This window comes from Euleptes europaea, chromosome 13 (assembly GCF_029931775.1).
Source record: "Euleptes europaea isolate rEulEur1 chromosome 13, rEulEur1.hap1, whole genome shotgun sequence".
In the NCBI taxonomy this organism is placed as follows: domain Eukaryota; kingdom Metazoa; phylum Chordata; class Lepidosauria; order Squamata; family Sphaerodactylidae; genus Euleptes; species Euleptes europaea.
In genome coordinates, this window is record NC_079324.1 from 18,547,176 (window position 1) to 18,555,949 (window position 8,774).

At 47.0% G+C, this 8,774-nt stretch overlaps 1 long non-coding RNA gene across 1 annotated transcript; it reads left to right on the forward strand.

Annotated features, from left to right (window-relative positions):
• Positions 1 to 505: 505 nt before the first annotated feature.
• On the forward strand, positions 506 to 7,642 carry LOC130486600 (uncharacterized). The gene is made up of 3 exons (XR_008933745.1): positions 506 to 593; positions 3,130 to 3,198; positions 7,583 to 7,642. It is a non-coding gene; the product is annotated as an uncharacterized LOC130486600 (long non-coding RNA).
• Positions 7,643 to 8,774: the final 1,132 nt, after the last annotated feature.

Here is an 8,774-nt window from a genome sequence, read left to right on the forward strand (position 1 = left end):
CCGGTTTGAGTCTCCCTTAAGTGGTAGAGAAAGTCAGCATATAAACCAACGCTTCTTCTCTTCCCTGGGGAGAGAGTTCCAGACTTTTGGGTCGTCCGCTCTGATTAGCTCTAGAGAAGACTTTCCTATATGTCGTGCAAGAAGAGCAACTGATATTAATGGTCCCAGGAACCAACACGATTCTCCTGCTTCCGTTGTGTCTGTTGCTTTTGATTGCTTTGTCACTGTTGCGTAGTGCGAAGCCCTCTTCGCAGAGCATCTGTGAAGGGCCCAGCGTGCTGCGTAAAGAAGGGGTACAGATGGCAGAACACTTTAACACGGATGAGGGGAGAGTGTCGTAAGCCTCTTTGGGTCCCCATTGGGGAGAAAAGTGTGGTGCAAACAAAAGAGATAAATACAATGTACACAACCAGAAGGACAGTTGGCCTGAATGTTTGCTCATGACAGTCCTGTTCACGCAATCTCCTCTCTCTTGCCAGATACATGCCACAGCCGGAGGAGAGAGCTGCATTCACCTCCAGCTTCGTGACCACCCCCGCTCAGCCCAGGTATCCCTCAGCTTCTGGCTATGAATCGGATCCCACCACATCAAGGTAATGAGCGGAGGAGGGAAGGAGGGCAGGGCTCTTTCTCCAAGTTCGGGAAACCAATACCCAAATCGTTGCGCTGCCCAGGAGTTCATGTTGGGCTTCAGCAGTGGGGACTGCCTGCCCACGCAGCTGAAGCTGCCATGTGCTAAGCTGTTGCTAGGCAAGTACATAGCTCCTGGTTGTCTGTAGTCCCCCTTAGGGTGCTGGCAGGGCCAGCATCTGCATCCATGGAATCATAGAGTTGGAAGGGGCCATACAGGCCATCTAGTCCAACCCCCTGCTTAACGCAGGAGCCACATAGAGCACCCCTGACAAGTGCTTGTCCAGCCACTGCTTAAAGACTGCCAGTGAGGGGGAGCTCACTACCTCCCTAGGTAGCCGATTCCGGTGTAGAACAACTCTTACTGTAAAGGGTTTTTCCCTAATATCATAGAATCATAGAGTTGGAAGGGACCACCAGGGCCATCAAGTCCAACCCCCCGCATAATGCAGGAAATTCACAACCACCTCCCCCCTCCACACCCCTAGTGACCAGAAGATGGCCAAGATGCCCTCCCTCTCATCATCTGCCTAAGGTCACAGTATCAGCATTGCTGACAGATGGCCATCTAACCTCTTCTTAAAAATCTCCATGGAAGGAGAGCTTGCCACCTCCCGAGGAAGCCTGTTCCACTGAGGAACCGCTCTAACTGTTAGAAAATTCTTCCTAATGTCTAGATGGAAACTCTTTTGATTTAATTTCAACCCGTTGGTTCTGGTCCGATCTTCTTGAGCAACAGAAAACAACTCGGCACCCTCCTCTATATGACAGCCCTTCAAGTACTTGAACATGGTTATCATATCCCCTCTCAGTCTTCTCCTCTTCAGGCTAAACATATCCAGCTCTTCAACCTTTCCTCATAGGACTTGGTCTCCAGACCCCTCACCATCTTTGTTGCCCTTCTGTGGACACGTTCCAGCTTGTCTACATCTTTCTTAAAAGATACCGATCCGGTACCTTTCTGCCTGCAATGTAAACCCATGTTTGCGAGCTCTCTCCTCTGCTGCCGACAAGAACAACTCTCTGCCCTCCTCTAAGCGACAGCCCTTCAGATACTTAAAGGGAGCAATCATGTTCCCCCTCAACCTCCTCTTCTGCAGACTAAACATTCCCAACTCCCTCAGCCTTTCCTATTAGGACTTGGCCTCCAGGCCCCTGAGGTGGGGCAGCTGACAGGAACCATGACTTCTGATGTTGACTCCCTTCTCACGCATCGTTTCTGATGCCGGCACTCATGCCCTCCCCCTGCCTGCTTGTGTGGGCTGTGTTGCCTGTGCTCCCAGCTGCATGTGCTGCCTGGCGCAGCTGGAGAAGGGCATGTGGGTGGTGCACGAAGCATCTGCATTCCCAGTGGCCGTGGCAGTAGCAATCCTAGCTTTACCCTCTGCCCAGCAGCACTGGGGAAAGGGCAGGCAGGCGGTGTGGGCAGCTGTGACTGCAGGTGGCAGGAGAGCTGACGAGTGGGCAGAGGAAGGACACAAAGAGAGGTGGCATGCAGGTGGGTGGGTGAGTGAGAAGGGGGGGCAAGTAGTGAGCATACTGGGGGCCCTGGGCCCAGAGTGCCCCCTAAACCTGGAACCAGCCCTGGGTGCTGGAGTCCCTGATGTGTAAAAAGAAAATGCAAAGGGCGCTTTTACACATGCCGAATAATGCACTTTCAGTCCACTTTGCAGCTGGATTTTACTGTGTGAAATGTTAAAGTCCACTTGCAAACAATCGGTAAAGTGCATTGAAAGTGGATTGAAAGTGCATTATTCAGTATGTATGAAAGTTCCCGAAGTCTGATATGGTTCAGGTCACAGTGCTAGGGAAGGGGAGATTTCCCCTGTGCACCATTTCAACAGCTGGGGTGGGGGCATGACACTGGAGAAAGGGAGTTATTCCCTGTTTGGGGGGGGAAAGGAAAAGGGTACCTGGGACTTAAAAATCCAGGGGGAAAACATTCGCGGAGCCACAGGACACCCTCATGGCTGTTTTTAATGACTGAATTACCCAGCTGGTGTTCTAATAACTGGACCTGGGTGGCGCGTAGCTTGGTCCTTGGCTTTCTAAAGAGCTCATGGTGCACATCGCCACAGGAAGTCCTTCGCATGATTCCCACCCACACATATACCAAGTGTACACCAACTGTCCCTGGCAGTTTGAGAGCCAGTGTGGTGTAGTGGTTAAGAGCGGTGGTTTGGAGCGGTGGACTCTAATCTGGAGAACCGGGTTTGATTCCCCACTCTTCCACATGAGCAGTGGACTCTAATCTGGTGAACCGGGTTGGTTTCCTTACTCCTCCACATGAAGCCAGCTGGGTGATCTTGGCCTAGTCAGAGCTCTCTTAGAGCTCTCTTAGCCCCAGCTACCTCACAGGGTGTCTGTTGTTGGGAGGGGAAGGGAAGGTGATTGTAAGATGGTTTGATTCTCCCTTAAGTGGTAGAGAAAGTCGGAATATAAAAACCAACTCTTCTTCTCTGACATACCATCACTGAGGCCGTTTCTGCTCTTCCACAGCAAAGCCTTCCTGTTTGTGAAGGAGTCCATCAACAGCACAGAACTGTCTTCCTCACCACGCTACAACAGGTAAGAGGGCGCAAAGGGAATGGACGGGCAGGTTCACGAGAGCCCCAGCCGTACATAAAACTAAGAAGCATTTGTGTGCAACTTTGGGCTTTGTGTGAGTTTTTGGGGCGAACGGGCTGAATTAAATGGATATGCTGTGGGGTCATTTGGGTACCAAAACAGGCTGGTTGGGTTGACACTTCTGTAGGGCATCAGAGATGGCTCAGCTCTGTTTTAATTAGACAGCCGATAGGTCGGCCATTAGCCATAGCACTGGATTCAAAATTACTTAGGATGCCTAGGGGGCTGATTGTGACTGCAGTTTCAGTTTCAGTACCTTTATTGGCATACCAAGGGCAATCAAAAAGAGTAAACCTAGCCACTGTACATCATTTTACCTCGCCTCTTAATTACATCACCAAGAAATTTGGCTACAGATTCAATAATCTCAGAACTTCGGGAGGATAACAACAAGCTAATCTTACTATTGTCGGCTTGATTAGCATAGTTTGATAGAAAAGGATCTAAAAGGGCAGCACGAATTTCGGACTTCCTGTAGAGCGTTTGGTCCGAGCGCCATTGTTTCCTGGGGGCTCCCAGGAGACACCAAGAGTCGTTTAGATTTGGAGTGCAAAAAGCACTCCAACTCGGTCCTAAATAGTGGATCGGGAAGCAGGAAATTCCCCTGCAGCCTTCAAGAGCGGTTTGGACTCCCATATTCTCTGAGAGCTTTTATTAAGCCTCTCGTAGATTTGGAAGTTGTCCCCGCCGGCACATAGGGGCTACCATTGCCACGGACGACTCTTTGGATTATAGGCTTTGACCTCCTCTATACATTAACATCAAATAATCTATGAAAAGAACAAGAAGCCTCACCTTTGGAAGTCAGAGTGAGTAAAAAGACACTTTTTGCCTTTATCTTGATTGAGAAGACCTGAATGACGATAAAAACACCTACGAAAACTGGCAACTCCCTGCCCAGCGTAACGAGACTTTTAAAATAAACAAATGCCATTAAATGAACTGACTAAGACCTTATCAACTTGATCAGTGAGTAGACGCAATAAAAGGGACTTTTGAATGACTTTACAACTACCAATTAAATGCTTTGAGGGGAGGGAGAGAGACGAAAACCTTCCCCCCCCCCCACTTCCGGCTCTCTTTGATTCAATGTCCAGCCACGTCGCCTCTTAAGACCGGAAGATAATAAGAAGGGCTTTGTTACCATCGAAAAGACAGGGCAGATTGGAAGACTTGAAGTGAATCTCCCCGGTGTAACCATCAAATCGTTCCTACCACTTAACCACCGAGAGGAGACGACGCAGGGTCTATGATACTGCAGTTTCCTGTCTACTTTCTTTTCTTTATCTGTGCTGCTTTGAAGCGTAATTGAGGATATCTTGAAAATTACAAAGCCTGCTTCTATATAAGAATACAAGCAGATATGTCAAACAAGAGGATGGAAGAGATGTTACTCAAACAAATGGACATGTTTGCAGTGTAACAAGATTTAGTCTTTGAAAAACAACAAGCGCTCTCACATCAAGTATTTCAGCTAGCTGAGGTGATGAATATCCTATTTAAATCAATTAATGGAAAACTGGACACAATTATTGAGGAGATCCACGATATGAAGACCCAAGATATGACAACAATTATGTCAATGGAAAAAAAAGATTCTACTAAGGAGATGACGATTGAATGCTATGTGGAAATGGTGAAAAAACCTGGAAAAAATGACAATGAATTAGAACAATTTATTTTTAAAGAGGTAGCTGCAAGTGACCAGCTGGCAATGAGAGAGAGCAACATGAGAGAACTCAATACCTCTACAATCTACTTGTCTGAGTTACTGCTGACAGGAGGAACATTATTATCCCAAGAAAACACTTCCTGGCAGCCAGCGATGGAGGGAGACATGACGAAGGATTTTACCAAGAAGCTGCTGGAAATTTTAACAAGAAGCCAATGGATACAATCACTGGGATCTTTTTTTACATTTTCAGAGGCCAGAATTGCAGTTACTATATTGAAAAACGGGGGGTGGGGATTGGGAAATAAAGAAGGACTGGCAGATCCCCTCCCAAAGCAAGATAATGGCTAAAATGATGCTTATTTTTGGGGTGTAAGGGAGCCACGGTGGATTTACTTTGATGAATTTCTAATGGGAAAATTTGTTTATGTACTGATCTAATCCCTTTATTATAGAATAATAGAATGTTATATAGAGACAATGATGATAATATTATAACTAGGTAGGACTTGAAATTGCTTATAGAAGTAGTATAAATAGCTTAAAGCAAGTCTGTATGAGAGAAAATAAGGATTAGAAATTAATTTGAAATGCAAAAGTGCTAACCAGTAGAATTAGTGACTGAAGAAGATGCGGGGAAGTCACATATAGTAGATAGCATTGAATATTATAGATAACATATTCTCAGTAATAGCAATGAACTTTTTTTGTAGTTCAAGTAGTTACAACTGAATATATTGTTGAGATATGTTTATTTTTGTTGAATTGTAGAAAATAATAAAAATAATTTAAAATAAATAAATAAAAGGGCAGCACGAATTTCGCAATAAAATGGACAGTACAAAAGAATATGGTCAATACTTTCTATCTCCTCCATAACACAGTTACACACTCTAGCGGAGTATGGAATTTTCTTGTATCTCCCAAGCAGAATGGCAGAAGGGAGAACATTAAAACGGGCTAGCATATAAGCTCTCCGAAGATGGGGAGCAGTAAGACAGGAGAAGTACTCTGGGAGAGAGTTTAATAACCCCCAACATAGTGGTGAACATCTAGCAGAGGCTAAACGTCTGAATTCTTGCATCTCAACATCGATGATCCTTTGCTTAATCAAGGCGTATGCAGCTCTCTGAGAGAAGCACCATATCCTCAACACTGACCCCCATTGCTGTGACTGCAGTATCAGCATGAGTAGGGTTGCCAGCTCTGGGTTGGGAAATACCTGGAGATTTTGGGGGTGGAGCCTGAGGAGGACGGGGTTTAGGGAAGGGAGGGACTTCAGTGGGATACAATGCTATAGATTCCACCTTCCAAAGTGGCCATTTTCTCCAGGGGAACTGATCTCTCTCGCCTGGAGATCAGTTGTACTTGTGGGAGATCACCAGTCACCACCTGGAGGCTGGCAACCCTTATCATGAGTACCAGCTGCCTTTTAATGTTGTTAGAATCACTATATGAGATGGTACAGCCTTTCTCCCATTAGGATCCACAGACCATCGAAGGTTTGCAAGAGGACTTCAGGTAGGGTTGCCAACCTCCAGGCGGTGGGTGGAGATCTCCTCCTAATACAACTGATCTCCAGCTGATAAAGATCAGTTCCCCTGGAGAAAATAGCCGCTTTTGCCATTGGACTCTATGACATTGAAGTCCCTCCCTTCCCCAAACCCTGCCCTCCTCAGGCTCCACCCCAAAAACCTCCTGCTGGTGGCAAAGAGGGACCTGGCAACCCTAACTCCAGGGCATCTCCAAGTTGTGTCTGACCATCTTGCTGGAATGGGTGGGGAAGGGAAAACTGCTGGCCCTCAGGCCCCTGGACTGGAGTGGTAAACAGTGACAACGGCTGGGCAAAAACTGTGTGGGATGATGAATGAGATGGTCACCCAGGGCCTGTGGCCTCTTGTAAGGGCCGTACGTGTTGAGAGGAGAGGCCTTCATAGGTATACTGCTGCATACTCTTTGCAAATGGCCAGGAGGCACCCAAGAACACGGTCTCTCTCCCACCCCCTAAACAAGCAGCTCATTGGGCCACAGTGGGGGAAAGAAGGAAAGAGCGGCTCTAAACCTCCTTCCCCTCCATTTCTGAGGCAAAAAGGCTGTCTTGGTGATGAGGGGAAGGCTTGGGGATCTGTGAATTTTTTTAAAAAACTGGGGTTGCTGAAGTCTGGGGAATGTATTTAATGGATATTGAAGGAATGGGGGAAGGACCTTTTTGAGGAAGCTCAGCATCCAATGCTCATATAGACCTCTATCATATCTCCCTTTATTTCTAAGCTAAACAGCCCCAAGCATTTTAACCTAACCTCATAGAACAGCAATGTCTCTGTCTTCCTGTATCCCTCAGTCACACTGTTTGCAATTGGTACCTGTTGAGTTTCAGTTATCAGAGAGGCAGCATGGTGTAGTGGTTAGAGTGTTGGACTAGGATCTGAGAGACTCGGGTTTGAATTCCCACTCTGCCATGGAAACGTGCTGGGAGACGCTTGGCGAGTCACATACTCTCAGCCTAACCTACTGCACAGGGTTGTTGTGAGGATAAAATGGAGGAGAGGAGAACGATGTAAACAGCTTTGGGTCCCTAGTGGGGAGGGGGAAAGTGGGGTATAAATGATGTAACATTTTTTTAAAAAATCTCTTCTTGCCTTCCTTCTCCAGCCGCAGCTTGGTTGACTTGTCTACACTGGAGAGATCAAACTACGGCGGCGTCAGCTACATGCAGAGTGCCCCACCCAGAAGGTAAAAGGGTCATTTATCACCCTGGGAAGCTGATGTGGCAGAAACCCATTCTAAACTCACTTACAATGAACAAAACCCGAACAATAATTACAACAGGAATGGCGTTTCACGCATTTAAACAGATGTGCATCGTCTCACGTTTCAATATCAGTTCTCTCTCAGGTCACTCACAACAATGTCTCCTCTTGTCTCCTCTTTTCTGATGCAAGATGCACTTCCTTTGCTATATTTAGATGTTCTGAGGATTTGTATTGGGGTGGGGACGGCACAGGCAGAAAGGCAGAGAAGCCTGAGGCGGTAGCAAAGCAGAGGCAGGGAGGGTTGATGGCCCTGCACTAGAAGAAATAGGAAGAAAGAAAGCTTTCCTGCTGCACTGAAATAAAAGTGTTATCGTTGACCTTCCTGGAGGGAGGTGTTGGGGTTGATGAGGAATAACTGATGAAAGGGATGATGAGGAATAATTGATGAGGGGGATGATGAGGAATAATTGATGAAGGGGGTGATGAGGGGGGGTGCAGCAGGCAGCCTCTTCTTATGTCCTCCCAGAAAAGGCAAGATGAGGCCCAGGACTGCCAAATGCTGACACAGCCTCTCAGGTGAAGATTCCCTCTGCCCTCCCACCAGCCATACGCAACCTAAGCATCCTATGAAAACAAATCACACAGCTCATTCTATAGCAACTAAAGGGCCTGGGATTCATATCTGGAGCAAATGGGAAGAGTGGTTTTAACTCTCCCCCTCCTTTGTAGGTTTCCCTGACCTCAAACGGCCTTTTTGGGCTCCTGTTCATCCCAGCGTGAACAGATTGTCTGAACATTTCCTCCACGAGAGAAAAAAGTAGCTCTAAAGGGGCTGTTTGAGGTCAGGAAAACCCACACAGGGGAAGAATTACATTCCTTTCCCCTCACTGTATTGGGTCTCCCTGCAGCTGCTCTTTACAAAAGAGAAAGGGAGAGAAAGAATGTGAGAGAGATCCAGTACTGGATATCCAGGCATGGATCTTCCATCATCTTGCCTTCAGAGAAACTTGAAAGGTGGGCAGGGCAAACTAGAAGTGTTTTGCCAGATCAAGGTGTTCTGTGGTTCCACGGAGGCTCTGCTCTTTCTCTGC